The sequence below is a fragment of the Schistocerca piceifrons genome, unplaced genomic scaffold (assembly GCF_021461385.2).
Source record: "Schistocerca piceifrons isolate TAMUIC-IGC-003096 unplaced genomic scaffold, iqSchPice1.1 HiC_scaffold_701, whole genome shotgun sequence".
Taxonomy (NCBI): Eukaryota; Metazoa; Arthropoda; class Insecta; order Orthoptera; family Acrididae; genus Schistocerca; species Schistocerca piceifrons.
In genome coordinates this window covers 1,071,492-1,091,535 of record NW_025728950.1, presented here as the reverse complement: position 1 = coordinate 1,091,535, position 20,044 = coordinate 1,071,492, and the positions used below count along the sequence as shown (strand labels likewise).

The 20,044-nt window shown below is 49.1% G+C and overlaps 1 non-coding gene and 5 pseudogenes across 1 annotated transcript; all 6 read left to right on the top strand.

Annotated features, from left to right (window-relative positions):
- The first annotated feature begins 352 nt into the window (after nucleotides 1-352).
- On the top strand, nucleotides 353-542 carry LOC124769647. The gene has a single exon (XR_007013041.1). It is a non-coding gene; the product is annotated as a U2 spliceosomal RNA (small nuclear RNA).
- A 3,237-nt stretch (nucleotides 543-3,779) lies between these two features.
- Nucleotides 3,780-3,990, top strand: LOC124769477 (annotated as a pseudogene).
- A 3,235-nt stretch (nucleotides 3,991-7,225) lies between these two features.
- On the top strand, nucleotides 7,226-7,436 carry LOC124769591 (annotated as a pseudogene).
- A 3,230-nt stretch (nucleotides 7,437-10,666) lies between these two features.
- LOC124769350 lies at nucleotides 10,667-10,877 on the top strand (annotated as a pseudogene).
- A 3,231-nt stretch (nucleotides 10,878-14,108) lies between these two features.
- LOC124769338 lies at nucleotides 14,109-14,319 on the top strand (annotated as a pseudogene).
- A 3,232-nt stretch (nucleotides 14,320-17,551) lies between these two features.
- LOC124769639 lies at nucleotides 17,552-17,762 on the top strand (annotated as a pseudogene).
- The last annotated feature ends 2,282 nt before the right edge of the window (nucleotides 17,763-20,044 follow it).

The window sequence follows — 20,044 nt, the reverse complement described above, 5'->3', positions numbered from 1 at the left end:
CACATAATCTATCTTAAAGGATTATTACTTCGTTAATTCTATGGGCGATGGGATTATCTCGCCAGTTTCGTTTGAGTGTGCTGCCGTCGCTGTTTTTTTTTTTTTTTATTTTGCCTTCATTTCTGTCTTTATTTATTTCTTTCTATTTAGTTTTTAACATCATCACTTGCTTCACACCTGGAGAGGGAGGGTGTGTTTCTGAGTAGTGTGTCGTCGCCCCCAAGGCATAGCAGAGTATGCCTCCCGCTTTTATTTTCGGTTTATGGCAATAAGTCTTGCTACTAACAACACCCTGCTTTACGTGCTGCGTCGACACTAGAGGATGGCGGGCATTTTTGGAGAGGAAAAAGGTAGGTCTATAGGGGAGGTAGGAGGGAAAAAAGTGTAGTATTTGTCTTATCAGCTTAATATCTGATAGGTCCTGCATCACACGACCAGAATATTACACTCATTTTTGGCTTATGACGGAGTGCTAGGGGCTTCCTCCACCTCTGTCGCGGTTGGCCCGGCATTGAAGTACCGCCGGGATCGGCCCACCTAAAATTAATTAAAACACAGCCTGAAATGGGTTAACTATCTGCAGAAGATCAGATATTCGCTGGTAGCAAAACTTGTCGTAGTTGTTGATGTGCCCAGTAGTTAGTTGCTTACACACCACGATTTCTTTTCATTAATTTAAGATTATCTTAAGAATTTTTTTTTTTTTTTTGCGGTTAGCCGGACGGCACTTGCAGCCGCATTACGCTAGGCTGGTAATTTATGGGGGCACAGGACAGTGCCTTCGGATGCCTCGTTAGCGTCTCTTATGGTCCGTGCACAGATAATTTTTAATTAAATTCTTTGGAGTTATAACCTTAGCTCCCTCGCGAACGTCGTCGTCGTCGCCGCCGCACGCACGCTGAATACGTGTGTACACACGCACACACCATATGCAGTAGGCGGTGGACGATGTAAGCACTCGCTAGGTGTAGCTCGCGCCAGTATAGCTCGCACCGGCCTGACGCTGCTGTGGGGCGGCCTCACGGCTTCTCCACTGCCCTGGCAGCTAGCGGCGTTCAAATGGGAGTCGCAGTTTACTCCTCGACATGGAGGGTAGTACTGGGATGTTGACGAGTGATCTCGTATTTGGTCGTTCCTTCCGGCACTTGCCTTTGTGATGTTTTCGACGGTCGCCTGTTGCCATATCGGCCCGCACCACCGTGTGTCAGTCCCACATGTGGAGCGCCACACGCCTGCAAGCATTTAGGCCCTGACACTGCGGTTTTTCATCTCTGGCGGTACTCCGCAAGGATACCGCCCTTCGATTGTGCCATTCCAGCACTAATCGAAGTGCTAGGTTTTCCGGCCTGTTAGGAGACCGCTTCTGCAAAACGTGCGAGGAGATGTTTGCTGGTTGCGAGCTACCCGCCGATTTTCTAGCTGTATGTATGGTCCTTAATCCAAAGGTCACAGGTCACTGTCGGGCTAAGGACGTGTTCTTAACACTGATTATAAGTTGGTGGCACGAAGTGTGGCTTCACATCTTAAACAGGTAATGAATAAGGTACACTGGCGTTTCGAATCGAACCACCTTCACCGCTGCTTCTATATACCGTGATGCTGTCTTACTCACCCACCGCCGACGCTCGAACCCCGGCTTCAATTGATCTCTAGATTTCGCCGGTGCCTTCTCCCATCCTTACCTGCTGGCCGTTATGTCGCGGAAGGGTTTCGGGGAGCACTTCATAAGAGACATCCGGCACTTCTTGGATGGAGCAAATTCCAGAATCATTGTGAACGGCTGCAGATCACGACCAATTCCCCATCAGACTATCAGTTCGACAAGGCTGTCCCCTTGTCAGTGTATTTTATCGCTTTGGCGCTGGACCCCATGCTGCGTGACATCGGATGGATGTCGATGGTGTTCCTTTCCCAGGCGTCACCTTCCGCAGTGCGGCATACGCGGATGGTGTAGGTGTGTTTGTAGCAAACGCCAATGACATCGATTCGGTTCGCCGAGTCCTCCACGTTTATGAACGAGCATCCGGTGCCATGTTAAAATCCAACAAAATGGTGCTAATGCCACTAGGGCCACGATCATTGACCATCGAACGCCCATGCAACCGGATTGTAGGGGAACAACGTATCTTGGGTCTTGAGGTGACTGACTGTCCGCAGCGCATGTTAACACTCCACGTGCAGGCGGATCTCACGCGCATCAGAGAATTTTGCATGAGTCACACTGATCGACGACTCGACCTCCATCAACGAATCCAACTGATTAGTACATACATCCTATCACGGGCATAGTATGTAGCACAACTCCATACGCTACCGAAACAAACCAGCAGAGCCATCTCACAAACAGTATATTGGCCTATTGTGGCGGCATGCACTATTCAAAGTTGATGCGCAGAATTGTACACTGCCAAAGGTCGATAGTGGCCTTGGACTCATTGACTTTCCCCGCAAAATGTGCGGCAAATCCTGATTCAAAGTATCGCCACTTTGCGTGAGATTGACCCAGGTGGTACAACAGCGGTGCTTTTCGACCGTTATCGCCCACAATCGGCGCGTGCACCAGTATGTTTGACACATATTCCATTCCGGATGACGACAGTCAAGGACTATTACCTCAATCAAAGTTACGTCCTAACAGTGGCCACCGGACAAGGCACGCACATCGAAGCGCCTTTACTAGCGCTTCGAGGCCAGCCCACACCACATAAATTGGAGGACAGACGACCGTCGGTCATCTGGCACCAAGCTTGGGCTAATATCAACCACCCAGCCCTTCCCACAGAAGTTTCAGTCAGCGCTATGGTATCGCGTTGTAAACAATTTAATACCCACTAATCACCGCCTGGCGGCCATCCGCCTATGGCCCTCGGCTGCTTGCGGCCGATGTGGTGACGTAGACACCAGAGAGCATCGTCTCTTATGCCCTCACGTCACAGAAGTGTGGGACCTTGCACGTGTGCTATTAGCGCTGATCGGTGGGACTACACTGGACTATGTGTCAATCGACTGGTTCCTTACCCCTGATATTCAGACCAACCAACGAACACGACGTAACGCAATGGTGTGGCTCTTGGGCCACACCATTTTCACGATCTATGACCTTTGCCTCACCGATGCTGTCTCTTTCATGGACTACCTTTGGAGCCAGCATCGCCTGCGGAATCTGACCGGAAATATACCATTACTTTGCAAGATTTCTTAAAGTTGCAATGGTTCATGGTTATCAAAAGGTGTTTCCGGGCTGACTAAGGCACCTCGTATAAGAATTGCCTGAGTGTACCCCTGGATCTTTGTCACTCAGACTTTCAAACTACCCTTGACTTACCCATACCCCAGATTTGGTATTGGCCTTCAGGGCATCACTAGAGTAAGACTGTTCTATGATACTGATAATATGGAAATTGTAACACGGAAATTGTGTGAACCTTGTATGAAAAATTATTGGAAAATTGGAAAACACATAATCTATCTTAGAGGATTATTACTTCGTTATTCTATGGGCGATGGGATTATCTCGCCAGTTTCGTTTGAGTGTGCTGCCGTCGCTGTTTTTTTTTTTATTTTGCCTTCATTTCTGTCTTTATTATTTCTTTCTATTTAGTTTTTAACATCACCACTTGCTTCACACCTGGAGAGGGAGGTGTGTTTCTGAGTAGTGTGTCGTCGCCCCCAAGGCATAGCAGAGTATGCCTCCGCTTTTATTTTCGGTTTATGGCAATAAGTCTTGCTACTAACAACACCCTGCTTTACGTGCTGCGTCGACACTAGAGGATGGCGGCATTTTTGGAGAGGAAAAGGTAGGTCTATAGGGGAGGTAGGAGGGAAAAAAGTGTAGTATTTGTCTTATCAGCTTAATATCTGATACGTCCTGCATCACACGACCAGAATATTACACTCATTTTTGGCTTATGACGGAGTGCTAGGGGCTTGCTCCACCTCTGTCGCGGGTTGGCCCGGCATTGAAGTACCGCCGGGATCGGCCCACCTAAAATTAATTAAAACACAGCCTGAAATGGGTTAACTTTCTGCAGTGATCAGATATTCCGCTGGTAGCAAAACTTGTCGTAGTTGTTGATGTGCCCAGTAGTTAGTTGCTTACACACCACGATTTCTTTTCATTAATTTAAGATTATCTTAAGAATTTTTTTTTTTTTTTTTGCGTTTAGCCGGACGGCACTTGCAGCCGCATTACGCTAGGCTGGTAATTTATGGGGGCACAGGACAGTGCCTTCGGATGCCTCGTTAGCGTCTCTTATGGTCCGGGCACAGATAATTTTAATTACATTTTTTGGAGTTATATCCTTAGCTCCTCGCGAACGTCGTCGTCGTCGCCGCCGCACGCACGCTGAATACGTGTGTACACACGCACACACACATATGCAGTAGGCGGTGGACGATGTAAGCACTCGGCTAGGTGTAGCTCGCGCCAGTATAGCTCGCACCGGCCTGACGCTGCTGTGGGGCGGCCTCACGGCTTCTCCACTGCCCTGGCAGCTAGCGGCGTTCAAATGGAAGTCGCAGTTTACTCCTCGACATGGAGGGTAGTACTGGGATGTTGACGAGTGATCTCGTATTTGGTCGTTCCTTCCGGCACTTGCCTTTGCGATGTTTTCGACGGTCGCCTGTTGCCATATCGGCCCGCACCACCGTGTGTCACTCCCACATGTGGAGCGCACACGCTGCAAGCATTTAGGCCCTGACACTGCGGTTTTTCATCTCTGGCGGTACTCCGCAAGGATACCGCCCTTCGATTGTGCCATTCCAACACTAATCGAAGTGCTAGGTTTTCCGGCCTGTTAGGAGACCGCTTCTGCAAAACGTGCGAGGAGATGTTTGCTGGTTGCGAGCTACCCGCCGATTTTCTAGCTGTACGTATTGTCCTTAATCCAAAGGTCACAGGTCACTGTCGGGCTAAGGACGTGTTCTTAACACTGATTATAAGTTGGTGGCACGAAGTGTGGCTTCACATCTTAAACAGGTAATAAATAAGGTACACTGGCGTTTCGAATCGAACCACCTTCACCGCTGCTTCTATATACCGTGATGCTGTCTTACTCACCCACCGCCGACGCTCGAACCCCGGCTTCAATTGATCTCTAGATTTCGCCGGTGCCTTCTCCCATCCTTACCTGCTGGCCGTTATGTCGCGGAAGGGTTTCGGGGAGCACTTCATAAGAGTCATCCGGCACTTCTTGGATGGAGCAAATTCCAGAATCATTGTGAACGGCTGCAGATCACGACCAATTCCCATCAGACGATCAGTTCGACAAGGCTGTCCCTTGTCAGTGTATTTTATCGCTTTGGCGCTGGACCCCATGCTGCGTGACATCGGATGGATGGTCGATGGTGTTCCTTTCCCAGGCGTCACCTTCCGCAGTGCGGCATACGCGGATGGTGTAGGTGTGTTTGTAGCAAACGCCAATGACATCGATTCGGTTCGCCGAGTCCTCCACGTTTATGAACGAGCATCCGGTGCCATGTTAAAATCCAACAAAATGGTGCTAATGCCACTAGGGCCACGATCATTGACCATCGAACGCCCATGCAACCGGATTGTAGGGGAACAACGTATCTTGGGTCTTGAGGTGACTGACTGTCCGCAGCGCATGTTAACACTCACGTGCAGGCGGATTCTCACGCGCATCAGAGGATTTTGCATGAGTCACACTGATCGACGACTCGACCTCCATCAACGAATCCAACTGATTAGTACATACATCCTATCACGGGCATAGTATGTAGCACAACTCCATACGCTACCGAAACAAACCAGCAGAGCCATCTCACAAACAGTATATTGCCTATTGTGGCGGCATGCACTATTCAAAGTTGATGCGCAGAATTGTACACTGCCAAAGGTCGATAGTGGCCTTGGACTCATTGACTTTCCCCGCAAATGTGCGGCAATCCTGATTCAAAGTATCGCCACTTTGCGTGAGATTGACCCAGGTGGTACAACAGCGGTGCTTTTCGACCGTTATCGCCCACAATCGGCGCGTGCACCAGTATGTTTGACACATATTCCATTCCGGATGACGACAGTCAAGGACTATTACCTCAATCAAAGTTACGTCCTAACAGTGGCCACCGACAAGGCACGCACATCGAAGCGCCTTTACTAGGCGCTTCGAGGCCAGCCCACACCACATAAATTGGAGGACAGACGACCGTCGGTCATCTGACACCAAGCTTGGGCTAATATCAACCACCCAGCCCTTCCCACAGAAGTTTCAGCGCTATGGTATCGCGTTGTAAACAATTTAATACCCACTAATCACCGCCTGGTGGCCATCCGCCTATGGCCCTCGGCTGCTTGCGGCCGATGTGGTGACGTAGACACCAGAGAGCATCGTCTCTTATGCCCTCACGTCACAGAAGTGTGGGACCTTGCACGTGTGCTATTAGCGCTGATCGGTGGGACTACACTGGACTATGTGTCAATCGACTGGTTCCTTACCCCTGATATTCAGACCAACCAACGAACACGACGTAACGCAATGGTGTGGCTCTTGGGCCACACCATTTTCACGATCTATGACCTTTGCCTCACCGATGCTGTCTCTTTCATGGACTACCTTTGGAGCCAGCATCGCCTGGCGGAATCTGACCGGAAATATACCATTACTTTTGCAAGATTTCTTAAAGTTGCAATGGTTCATGGTTATCAAAAGGTGTTCTGGGCTGACTAAGGCACCTCGTATAGGAATTGCCTGAGTGTACCCCTGGATCTTTGTCACTCAGACTTTCAAACTACCCTTGACTTACCCATACCCCAGATTTGATATTGGCCTTCAGGGCATCACTAGAGTAGACTGTTCTATGATACTGATAATATGGAAATTGGTAACACGGAAATTGTGTGAACCTTGTATGAAAAATTATTGGAAAATTGGAAAACACATAATCTATCTTAAAGGATTATTACTTCGTTAATTCTATGGGCGATGGGATTATCTCGCCAGTTTCGTTTGAGTGTGCTGCCGTCGCTGTTTTTTTTTTTTTTTATTTTGCCTTCATTTCTGTCTTTATTTATTTCTTTCTATTTAGTTTTTAACATCATCACTTGCTTCACACCTGGAGAGGGAGGTGTGTTTCTGAGTAGTGTGTCGTCGCCCCCAAGGCATAGCAGAGTATGCCTCCGCTTTTATTTTCGGTTTATGGCAATAAGTCTTGCTACTAACAACACCCTGCTTTACGTGCTGCGTCGACACTAGAGGATGGCGGCATTTTTGGAGAGGAAAAGGTAGGTCTATAGGGGAGGTAGGAGGGAAAAAAGTGTAGTATTTGTCTTATCAGCTTAATATCTGTTACGTCCTGCATCACACGACCAGAATATTACACTCATTTTTGGCTTATGACGGAGTGCTAGGGGCTTGCTCCACCTCTGTCGCGGGTTGGCCCGGCATTGAAGTACCGCCGGGATCGGCCCACCTAAAATTAATTAAAACACAGCCTGAAATGGGTTAACTTTCTGCAGTGATCAGATATTCCGCTGGTAGCAAAACTTGTCGTAGTTGTTGATGTGCCCAGTAGTTAGTTGCTTACACACCACGATTTCTTTTCATTAATTTAAGATTATCTTAAGAATTTTTTTTTTTTTTGCGGTTAGCCGGACGGCACTTGCAGCCGCATTACGCTAGGCTGGTAATTTATGGGGGCACAGGACAGTGCCTTCGGATGCCTCGTTAGCGTCTCTTATGGTCCGGGCACAGATAATTTTAATTAAATTTTTTGGAGTTATAACCTTAGCTCCTCGCGAACGTCGTCGTCGTCGCCGCCGCACGCACGCTGAATACGTGTGTACACACGCACACACACATATGCAGTAGGCGGTGGACGATGTAAGCACTCGGCTAGGTGTAGCTCGCGCCAGTATAGCTCGCACCGGCCTGACGCTGCTGTGGGGCGGCTTCACGGCTTCTCCACTGCCCTGGCAGCTAGCGGCGTTCAAATGGGAGTCGCAGTTTACTCCTCGACATGGAGGGTAGTACTGGGATGTTGACGAGTGATCTCGTATTTGGTCGTTCCTTCCGGCACTTGCCTTTGTGATGTTTTCGACGGTCGCCTGTTGCCATATCGGCCCGCACCACCGTGTGTCAATCCCACATGTGGAGCGCACACGCTGCAAGCATTTAGGCCCTGACACGGCGGTTTTTCATTTCTGGCGGTACTCCGCAAGGATACCGCCCTTCGATTGTGCCATTCCAGCACTAATCGAAGTGCTAGGTTTTCCGGCCTGTTAGGAGACCGCTTCTGCAAAACGTGCGAGGAGATGTTTGCTGGTTGCGAGCTACCCGCCGATTTTCTAGCTGTATGTATGGTCCTTAATCCAAAGGTCACAGGTCACTGTCGGGCTAAGGACGTGTTCTTAACACTGATTATAAGTTGGTGGCACGAAGTGTGGCTTCACATCTTAAACAGGTAATGAATAAGGTACACTGGCGTTTCGAATCGAACCACCTTCACCGCTGCTTCTATATACCGTGATGCTGTCTTACTCACCCACCGCCGACGCTCGAACCCCGGCTTCAATTGATCTCTAGATTTCGCCGGTGCCTTCTCCCATCCTTACCTGCTGGCCGTTATGTCGCGGAAGGGTTTCGGGGAGCACTTCATAAGAGACATCCGGCACTTCTTGGATAGAGCAAATTCCAGAATCATTGTGAACGGCTGCAGATCACGACCAATTCCCATCAGACGATCAGTTCGACAAGGCTGTCCCTTGTCAGTGTATTTTATCGCTTTGGCGCTGGACCCCATGCTGCGTGACATCGGATGGATGGTCGATGGTGTTCCTTTCCCAGGCGTCACCTTCCGCAGTGCGGCATACGCGGATGGTGTAGGTGTGTTTGTAGCAAACGCCAATGACATTGATTCGGATCGCCGAGTCCTCCACGTTTATGAACGAGCATCCAGTGCCATGTTAAAATCCAACAAAATGGTGCTAATGCCACTAGGGCCACGATCATTGACCATCGAACGCCCATGCAACCGGATTGTAGGGGAACAACGTATCTTGGGTCTTGAGGTGACTGACTGTCCGCAGCGCATGTTAACACTCACGTGCAGGCGGATTCTCACGCGCATCAGAGGATTTTGCATGAGTCACACTGATCGACGACTCGACCTCCATCAACGAATCCAACTGATTAGTACATACATCCTATCACGGGCATAGTATGTAGCACAACTCCATACGCTACCGAAACAAACCAGCAGAGCCATCTCACAAACAGTATATTGCCTATTGTGGCGGCATGCACTATTCAAAGTTGATGCGCAGAATTGTACACTGCCAAAGGTCGATAGTGGCCTTGGACTCATTGACTTTCCCCGCAAATGTGCGGCAATCCTGATTCAAAGTATCGCCACTTTGCGTGAGATTGACCCAGGTGGTACAACAGCGGTGCTTTTCGACCGTTATCGCCCACAATCGGCGCGTGCACCAGTATGTTTGACACATATTCCATTCCGGATGACGACAGTCAAGGACTATTACCTCAATCAAAGTTACGTCCTAACAGTGGCCACCGACAAGGCACGCACATCGAAGCGCCTTTACTAGGCGCTTCGAGGCCAGCCCACACCACATAAATTGGAGGACAGACGACCGTCGGTCATCTGACACCAAGCTTGGGCTAATATCAACCACCCAGCCCTTCCCACAGAAGTTTCAGCGCTATGGTATCGCGTTGTAAACAATTTAATACCCACTAATCACCGCCTGGTGGCCATCCGCCTATGGCCCTCGGCTGCTTGCGGCCGATGTGGTGACGTAGACACCAGAGAGCATCGTCTCTTATGCCCTCACGTCACAGAAGTGTGGGACCTTGCACGTGTGCTATTAGCGCTGATCGGTGGGACTACACTGGACTATGTGTCAATCGACTGGTTCCTTACCCCTGATATTCAGACAAACCAACGAACACGACATAACGCAATGGTGTGGCTCTTGGGCCACACCATTTTCACGATCTATGACCTTTGCCTCACCGATGCTGTCTCTTTCATGGACTACCTTTGGAGCCAGCATCGCCTGGCGGAATCTGACCGGAAATATACCATTACTTTTGCAAGATTTCTTAAAGTTGCAATGGTTCATGGTTATCAAAAGGTGTTCTGGGCTGACTAAGGCACCTCGTATAAGAATTGCCTGAGTGTACCCCTGGATCTTTGTCACTCAGACTTTCAAACTGCCCTTGACTTACCCATACCCCAGATTTGATATTGGCCTTCAGGGCATCACTAGAGTAGACTGTTCTATGATACTGATAATATGGAAATTGGTAACACGGAAATTGTGTGAACCTTGTATGAAAAATTATTGGAAAATTGGAAAACACATAATCTATCTTAAAGGATTATTACTTCGTTAATTCTATGGGCGATGGGATTATCTCGCCAGTTTTGTTTGAGTGTGCTGCCGTCGCTGTTTTTTTTTTTTTATTTTGCCTTCATTTCTGTCTTTATTTATTTCTTTCTATTTAGTTTTTAACATCATCACTTGCTTCACACCTGGAGAGGGAGGTGTGTTTCTGAGTAGTGTGTCGTCGCCCCCAAGGCATAGCAGAGTATGCCTCCGCTTTTATTTTCGGTTTATGGCAATAAGTCTTGCTACTAACAACACCCTGCTTTACGTGCTGCGTCGACACTAGAGGATGGCGGCATTTTTGGAGAGGAAAAGGTAGGTCTATAGGGGAGGTAGGAGGGAAAAAAGTGTAGTATTTGTCTTATCAGCTTAATATCTGATACGTCCTGCATCACACGACCAGAATATTACACTCATTTTTGGCTTATGACGGAGTGATAGGGGCTTGCTCCACCTCTGTCGCGGGTTGGCCCGGCATTGAAGTACCGCCGGGATCGGCCCACCTAAAATTAATTAAAACACAGCCTGAAATGGGCTAACTTTCTGCAGTGATCAGATATTCCGCTGGTAGCAAAACTTGTCGTAGTTGTTGATGTGCCCAGTAGTTAGTTGCTTACACACCACGATTTCTTTTCATTAATTTAAGATTATCTTAAGAATTTTTTTTTTTTTTTGCGGTTAGCCGGACGGCACTTGCAGTCGCATTACGCTAGGCTGGTAATTTATGGGGGCACAGGACAGTGCCTTCGGATGCCTCGTTAGCGTCTCTTATGGTCCGGGCACAGATAATTTTAATTAAATTTTTTGGAGTTATAACCTTAGCTCCTCGCGAACGTCGTCGTCGTCGCCGCCGCACGCACGCTGAATACGTGTGTACACACGCACACACACATATGCAGTAGGCGGTGGACGATGTAAGCACTCGGCTAGGTGTAGCTCGCGCCAGTATAGCTCGCACCGGCCTGACGCTGCTGTGGGGCGGCCTCACGGCTTCTCCACTGCCCTGGCAGCTAGCGGCGTTCAAATGGGAGTCGCAGTTTACTCCTCGACATGGAGGGTAGTACTGGGATGTTGACGAGTGATCTCGTATTTGGTCGTTCCTTCCGGCACTTGCCTTTGTGATGTTTTCGACGGTCGCCTGTTGCCATATCGGCCCGCACCACCGTGTGTCAATCCCACATGTGGAGCGCACACGCTGCAAGCATTTAGGCCCTGACACGGCGGTTTTTCATTTCTGGCGGTACTCCGCAAGGATACCGCCCTTCGATTGTGCCATTCCAGCACTAATCGAAGTGCTAGGTTTTCCGGCCTGTTAGGAGACCGCTTCTGCAAAACGTGCGAGGAGATGTTTGCTGGTTGCGAGCTACCCGCCGATTTTCTAGCTGTATGTATGGTCCTTAATCCAAAGGTCACAGGTCACTGTCGGGCTAAGGACGTGTTCTTAACACTGATTATAAGTTGGTGGCACGAAGTGTGGCTTCACATCTTAAACAGGTAATGAATAAGGTACACTGGCGTTTCGAATCGAACCACCTTCACCGCTGCTTCTATATACCGTGATGCTGTCTTACTCACCCACCGCCGACGCTCGAACCCCGGCTTCAATTGATCTCTAGATTTCGCCGGTGCCTTCTCCCATCCTTACCTGCTGGCCGTTATGTCGCGGAAGGGTTTCGGGGAGCACTTCATAAGAGACATCCGGCACTTCTTGGATAGAGCAAATTCCAGAATCATTGTGAACGGCTGCAGATCACGACCAATTCCCATCAGACGATCAGTTCGACAAGGCTGTCCCTTGTCAGTGTATTTTATCGCTTTGGCGCTGGACCCCATGCTGCGTGACATCGGATGGATGGTCGATGGTGTTCCTTTCCCAGGCGTCACCTTCCGCAGTGCGGCATACGCGGATGGTGTAGGTGTGTTTGTAGCAAACGCCAATGACATTGATTCGGATCGCCGAGTCCTCCACGTTTATGAACGAGCATCCAGTGCCATGTTAAAATCCAACAAAATGGTGCTAATGCCACTAGGGCCACGATCATTGACCATCGAACGCCCATGCAACCGGATTGTAGGGGAACAACGTATCTTGGGTCTTGAGGTGACTGACTGTCCGCAGCGCATGTTAACACTCACGTGCAGGCGGATTCTCACGCGCATCAGAGGATTTTGCATGAGTCACACTGATCGACGACTCGACCTCCATCAACGAATCCAACTGATTAGTACATACATCCTATCACGGGCATAGTATGTAGCACAACTCCATACGCTACCGAAACAAACCAGCAGAGCCATCTCACAAACAGTATATTGCCTATTGTGGCGGCATGCACTATTCAAAGTTGATGCGCAGAATTGTACACTGCCAAAGGTCGATAGTGGCCTTGGACTCATTGACTTTCCCCGCAAATGTGCGGCAATCCTGATTCAAAGTATCGCCACTTTGCGTGAGATTGACCCAGGTGGTACAACAGCGGTGCTTTTCGACCGTTATCGCCCACAATCGGCGCGTGCACCAGTATGTTTGACACATATTCCATTCCGGATGACGACAGTCAAGGACTATTACCTCAATCAAAGTTACGTCCTAACAGTGGCCACCGACAAGGCACGCACATCGAAGCGCCTTTACTAGGCGCTTCGAGGCCAGCCCACACCACATAAATTGGAGGACAGACGACCGTCGGTCATCTGACACCAAGCTTGGGCTAATATCAACCACCCAGCCCTTCCCACAGAAGTTTCAGCGCTATGGTATCGCGTTGTAAACAATTTAATACCCACTAATCACCGCCTGGTGGCCATCCGCCTATGGCCCTCGGCTGCTTGCGGCCGATGTGGTGACGTAGACACCAGAGAGCATCGTCTCTTATGCCCTCACGTCACAGAAGTGTGGGACCTTGCACGTGTGCTATTAGCGCTGATCGGTGGGACTACACTGGACTATGTGTCAATCGACTGGTTCCTTACCCCTGATATTCAGACAAACCAACGAACACGACATAACGCAATGGTGTGGCTCTTGGGCCACACCATTTTCACGATCTATGACCTTTGCCTCACCGATGCTGTCTCTTTCATGGACTACCTTTGGAGCCAGCATCGCCTGGCGGAATCTGACCGGAAATATACCATTACTTTTGCAAGATTTCTTAAAGTTGCAATGGTTCATGGTTATCAAAAGGTGTTCTGGGCTGACTAAGGCACCTCGTATAAGAATTGCCTGAGTGTACCCCTGGATCTTTGTCACTCAGACTTTCAAACTGCCCTTGACTTACCCATACCCCAGATTTGATATTGGCCTTCAGGGCATCACTAGAGTAGACTGTTCTATGATACTGATAATATGGAAATTGGTAACACGGAAATTGTGTGAACCTTGTATGAAAAATTATTGGAAAATTGGAAAACACATAATCTATCTTAAAGGATTATTACTTCGTTAATTCTATGGGCGATGGGATTATCTCGCCAGTTTTGTTTGAGTGTGCTGCCGTCGCTGTTTTTTTTTTTTTATTTTGCCTTCATTTCTGTCTTTATTTATTTCTTTCTATTTAGTTTTTAACATCATCACTTGCTTCACACCTGGAGAGGGAGGTGTGTTTCTGAGTAGTGTGTCGTCGCCCCCAAGGCATAGCAGAGTATGCCTCCGCTTTTATTTTCGGTTTATGGCAATAAGTCTTGCTACTAACAACACCCTGCTTTACGTGCTGCGTCGACACTAGAGGATGGCGGCATTTTTGGAGAGGAAAAGGTAGGTCTATAGGGGAGGTAGGAGGGAAAAAAGTGTAGTATTTGTCTTATCAGCTTAATATCTGATACGTCCTGCATCACACGACCAGAATATTACACTCATTTTTGGCTTATGACGGAGTGATAGGGGCTTGCTCCACCTCTGTCGCGGGTTGGCCCGGCATTGAAGTACCGCCGGGATCGGCCCACCTAAAATTAATTAAAACACAGCCTGAAATGGGCTAACTTTCTGCAGTGATCAGATATTCCGCTGGTAGCAAAACTTGTCGTAGTTGTTGATGTGCCCAGTAGTTAGTTGCTTACACACCACGATTTCTTTTCATTAATTTAAGATTATCTTAAGAATTTTTTTTTTTTTTTGCGGTTAGCCGGACGGCACTTGCAGTCGCATTACGCTAGGCTGGTAATTTATGGGGGCACAGGACAGTGCCTTCGGATGCCTCGTTAGCGTCTCTTATGGTCCGGGCACAGATAATTTTAATTAAATTTTTTGGAGTTATAACCTTAGCTCCTCGCGAACGTCGTCGTCGTCGCCGCCGCACGCACGCTGAATACGTGTGTACACACGCACACACACATATGCAGTAGGCGGTGGACGATGTAAGCACTCGGCTAGGTGTAGCTCGCGCCAGTATAGCTCGCACCGGCCTGACGCTGCTGTGGGGCGGCCTCACGGCTTCTCCACTGCCCTGGCAGCTAGCGGCGTTCAAATGGGAGTCGCAGTTTACTCCTCGACATGGAGGGTAGTACTGGGATGTTGACGAGTGATCTCGTATTTGGTCGTTCCTTCCGGCACTTGCCTTTGTGATGTTTTCGACGGTCGCCTGTTGCCATATCGGCCCGCACCACCGTGTGTCAATCCCACATGTGGAGCGCACACGCTGCAAGCATTTAGGCCCTGACACGGCGGTTTTTCATTTCTGGCGGTACTCCGCAAGGATACCGCCCTTCGATTGTGCCATTCCAGCACTAATCGAAGTGCTAGGTTTTCCGGCCTGTTAGGAGACCGCTTCTGCAAAACGTGCGAGGAGATGTTTGCTGGTTGCGAGCTACCCGCCGATTTTCTAGCTGTATGTATGGTCCTTAATCCAAAGGTCACAGGTCACTGTCGGGCTAAGGACGTGTTCTTAACACTGATTATAAGTTGGTGGCACGAAGTGTGGCTTCACATCTTAAACAGGTAATGAATAAGGTACACTGGCGTTTCGAATCGAACCACCTTCACCGCTGCTTCTATATACCGTGATGCTGTCTTACTCACCCACCGCCGACGCTCGAACCCCGGCTTCAATTGATCTCTAGATTTCGCCGGTGCCTTCTCCCATCCTTACCTGCTGGCCGTTATGTCGCGGAAGGGTTTCGGGGAGCACTTCATAAGAGACATCCGGCACTTCTTGGATAGAGCAAATTCCAGAATCATTGTGAACGGCTGCAGATCACGACCAATTCCCATCAGACGATCAGTTCGACAAGGCTGTCCCTTGTCAGTGTATTTTATCGCTTTGGCGCTGGACCCCATGCTGCGTGACATCGGATGGATGGTCGATGGTGTTCCTTTCCCAGGCGTCACCTTCCGCAGTGCGGCATACGCGGATGGTGTAGGTGTGTTTGTAGCAAACGCCAATGACATTGATTCGGATCGCCGAGTCCTCCACGTTTATGAACGAGCATCCAGTGCCATGTTAAAATCCAACAAAATGGTGCTAATGCCACTAGGGCCACGATCATTGACCATCGAACGCCCATGCAACCGGATTGTAGGGGAACAACGTATCTTGGGTCTTGAGGTGACTGACTGTCCGCAGCGCATGTTAACACTCACGTGCAGGCGGATTCTCACGCGCATCAGAGGATTTTGCATGAGTCACACTGATCGACGACTCGACCTCCATCAACGAATCCAACTGATTAGTACATACATCCTATCACGGGCATAGTATGTAGCACAACTCCATACGCTACCGAAACAAACCAGCAGAGCCATCTCACAAACAGTATATTGCCTATTGTGGCGGCATGCACTATTCAAAGTTGATGCGCAGAATTGTACACTGCCAAAGGTCGATAGTGGCCTTGGACTCATTGACTTTCCCCGCAAATGTGCGGCAATCCTGATTCAAAGTATCGCCACTTTGCGTGAGATTGACCCAGGTGGTACAACAGCGGTGCTTTTCGACCGTTATCGCCCACAATCGGCGCGTGCACCAGTATGTTTGACACATATTCCATTCCGGATGACGACAGTCAAGGACTATTACCTCAATCAAAGTTACGTCCTAACAGTGGCCACCGACAAGGCACGCACATCGAAGCGCCTTTACTAGGCGCTTCGAGGCCAGCCCACACCACATAAATTGGAGGACAGACGACCGTCGGTCATCTGACACCAAGCTTGGGCTAATATCAACCACCCAGCCCTTCCCACAGAAGTTTCAGCGCTATGGTATCGCGTTGTAAACAATTTAATACCCACTAATCACCGCCTGGTGGCCATCCGCCTATGGCCCTCGGCTGCTTGCGGCCGATGTGGTGACGTAGACACCAGAGAGCATCGTCTCTTATGCCCTCACGTCACAGAAGTGTGGGACCTTGCACGTGTGCTATTAGCGCTGATCGGTGGGACTACACTGGACTATGTGTCAATCGACTGGTTCCTTACCCCTGATATTCAGACCAACCAACGAACACGACGTAACGCAATGGTGTGGCTCTTGGGCCACACCATTTTCACGATCTATGACCTTTGCCTCACCGATGCTGTCTCTTTCATGGACTACCTTTGGAGCCAGCATCGCCTGGCGGAATCTGACCGGAAATATACCATTACTTTTGCAAGATTTCTTAAAGTTGCAATGGTTCATGGTTATCAAAAGGTGTTCTGGGCTGACTAAGGCACCTCGTATAGGAATTGCCTGAGTGTACCCCTGGATCTTTGTCACTCAGACTTTCAAACTACCCTTGACTTACCCATACCCCAGATTTGATATTGGCCTTCAGGGCATCACTAGAGTAGACTGTTCTATGATACTGATAATATGGAAATTGGTAACACGGAAATTGTGTGAACCTTGTATGAAAAATTATTGGAAAATTGGAAAACACATAATCTATCTTAAAGGATTATTACTTCGTTAATTCTATGGGCGATGGGATTATCTCGCCAGTTTCGTTTGAGTGTGCTGCCGTCGCTGTTTTTTTTTTTTTTATTTTGCCTTCATTTCTGTCTTTATTTATTTCTTTCTATTTAGTTTTTAACATCATCACTTGCTTCACACCTGGAGAGGGAGGTGTGTTTCTGAGTAGTGTGTCGTCGCCCCCAAGGCATAGCAGAGTATGCCTCCGCTTTTATTTTCGGTTTATGGCAATAAGTCTTGCTACTAACAACACCCTGCTTTACGTGCTGCGTCGACACTAGAGGATGGCGGCATTTTTGGAGAGGAAAAGGTAGGTCTATAGGGGAGGTAGGAGGGAAAAAAGTGTAGTATTTGTCTTATCAGCTTAATATCTGTTACGTCCTGCATCACACGACCAGAATATTACACTCATTTTTGGCTTATGACGGAGTGCTAGGGGCTTCCTCCACCTCTGTCGCGGGTTGGCCCGGCATTGAAGTACCGCCGGGATCGGCCCACCTAAAATTAATTAAAACACAGCCTGAAATGGGTTAACTTTCTGCAGTGATCAGATATTCCGCTGGTAGCAAAACTTGTCGTAGTTGTTGATGTGCCCAGTAGTTAGTTGCTTACACACCACGATTTCTTTTCATTAATTTAAGATTATCTTAAGAATTTTTTTTTTTTTTTGCGGTTAGCCGGACGGCACTTGCAGCCGCATTACGCTAGGCTGGTAATTTATGGGGGCACAGGACAGTGCCTTCGGATGCCTCGTTAGCGTCTCTTATGGTCCGTGCACAGATAATTTTAATTAAATTCTTTGGAGTTATAACCTTAGCTCCTCGCGAACGTCGTCGTCGTCGCCGCCGCACGCACGCTGAATACGTGTGTACACACGCACACACACATATGCAGTAGGCGGTGGACGATGTAAGCACTCGGCTAGGTGTAGCTCGCGCCAGTATAGCTCGCACCGGCCTGACGCTGCTGTGGGGCGGCCTCACGGCTTCTCCACTGCCCTGGCAGCTAGCGGCGTTCAAATGGGAGTCGCAGTTTACTCCTCGACATGGAGGGTAGTACTGGGATGTTGACGAGTGATCTCGTATTTGGTCGTTCCTTCCGGCACTTGCCTTTGTGATGTTTTCGACGGTCGCCTGTTGCCATATCGGCCCGCACCACCGTGTGTCAATCCCACATGTGGAGCGCACACGCTGCAAGCATTTAGGCCCTGACACGGCGGTTTTTCATTTCTGGCGGTACTCCGCAAGGATACCGCCCTTCGATTGTGCCATTCCAGCACTAATCGAAGTGCTAGGTTTTCCGGCCTGTTAGGAGACCGCTTCTGCAAAACGTGCGAGGAGATGTTTGCTGGTTGCGAGCTACCCGCCGATTTTCTAGCTGTATGTATGGTCCTTAATCCAAAGGTCACAGGTCACTGTCGGGCTAAGGACGTGTTCTTAACACTGATTATAAGTTGGTGGCACGAAGTGTGGCTTCACATCTTAAACAGGTAATGAATAAGGTACACTGGCGTTTCGAATCGAACCACCTTCACCGCTGCTTCTATATACCGTGATGCTGTCTTACTCACCCACCGCCGACGCTCGAACCCCGGCTTCAATTGATCTCTAGATTTCGCCGGTGCCTTCTCCCATCCTTACCTGCTGGCCGTTATGTCGCGGAAGGGTTTCGGGGAGCACTTCATAAGAGACATCCGGCACTTCTTGGATAGAGCAAATTCCAGAATCATTGTGAACGGCTGCAGATCACGACCAATTCCCATCAGACGATCAGTTCGACAAGGCTGTCCCTTGTCAGTGTATTTTATCGCTTTGGCGCTGGACCCCATGCTGCGTGACATCGGATGGATGGTCGATGGTGTTCCTTTCCCAGGCGTCACCTTCCGCAGTGCGGCATACGCGGATGGTGTAGGTGTGTTTGTAGCAAACGCCAATGACATTGATTCGGATCGCCGAGTCCTCCACGTTTATGAACGAGCATCCAGTGCCATGTTAAAATCCAACAAAATGGTGCTAATGCCACTAGGGCCACGATCATTGACCATCGAACGCCCATGCAACCGGATTGTAGGGGAACAACGTATCTTGGGTCTTGAGGTGACTGACTGTCCGCAGCGCATGTTAACACTCACGTGCAGGCGGATTCTCACGCGCATCAGAGGATTTTGCATGAGTCACACTGATCGACGACTCGACCTCCATCAACGAATCCAACTGATTAGTACATACATCCTATCACGGGCATAGTATGTAGCACAACTCCATACGCTACCGAAACAAACCAGCAGAGCCATCTCACAAACAGTATATTGCCTATTGTGGCGGCATGCACTATTCAAAGTTGATGCGCAGAATTGTACACTGCCAAAGGTCGATAGTGGCCTTGGACTCATTGACTTTCCCCGCAAATGTGCGGCAATCCTGATTCAAAGTATCGCCACTTTGCGTGAGATTGACCCAGGTGGTACAACAGCGGTGCTTTTCGACCGTTATCGCCCACAATCGGCGCGTGCACCAGTATGTTTGACACATATTCCATTCCGGATGACGACAGTCAAGGACTATTACCTCAATCAAAGTTACGTCCTAACAGTGGCCACCGACAAGGCACGCACATCGAAGCGCCTTTACTAGGCGCTTCGAGGCCAGCCCACACCACATAAATTGGAGGACAGACGACCGTCGGTCATCTGACACCAAGCTTGGGCTAATATCAACCACCCAGCCCTTCCCACAGAAGTTTCAGCGCTATGGTATCGCGTTGTAAACAATTTAATACCCACTAA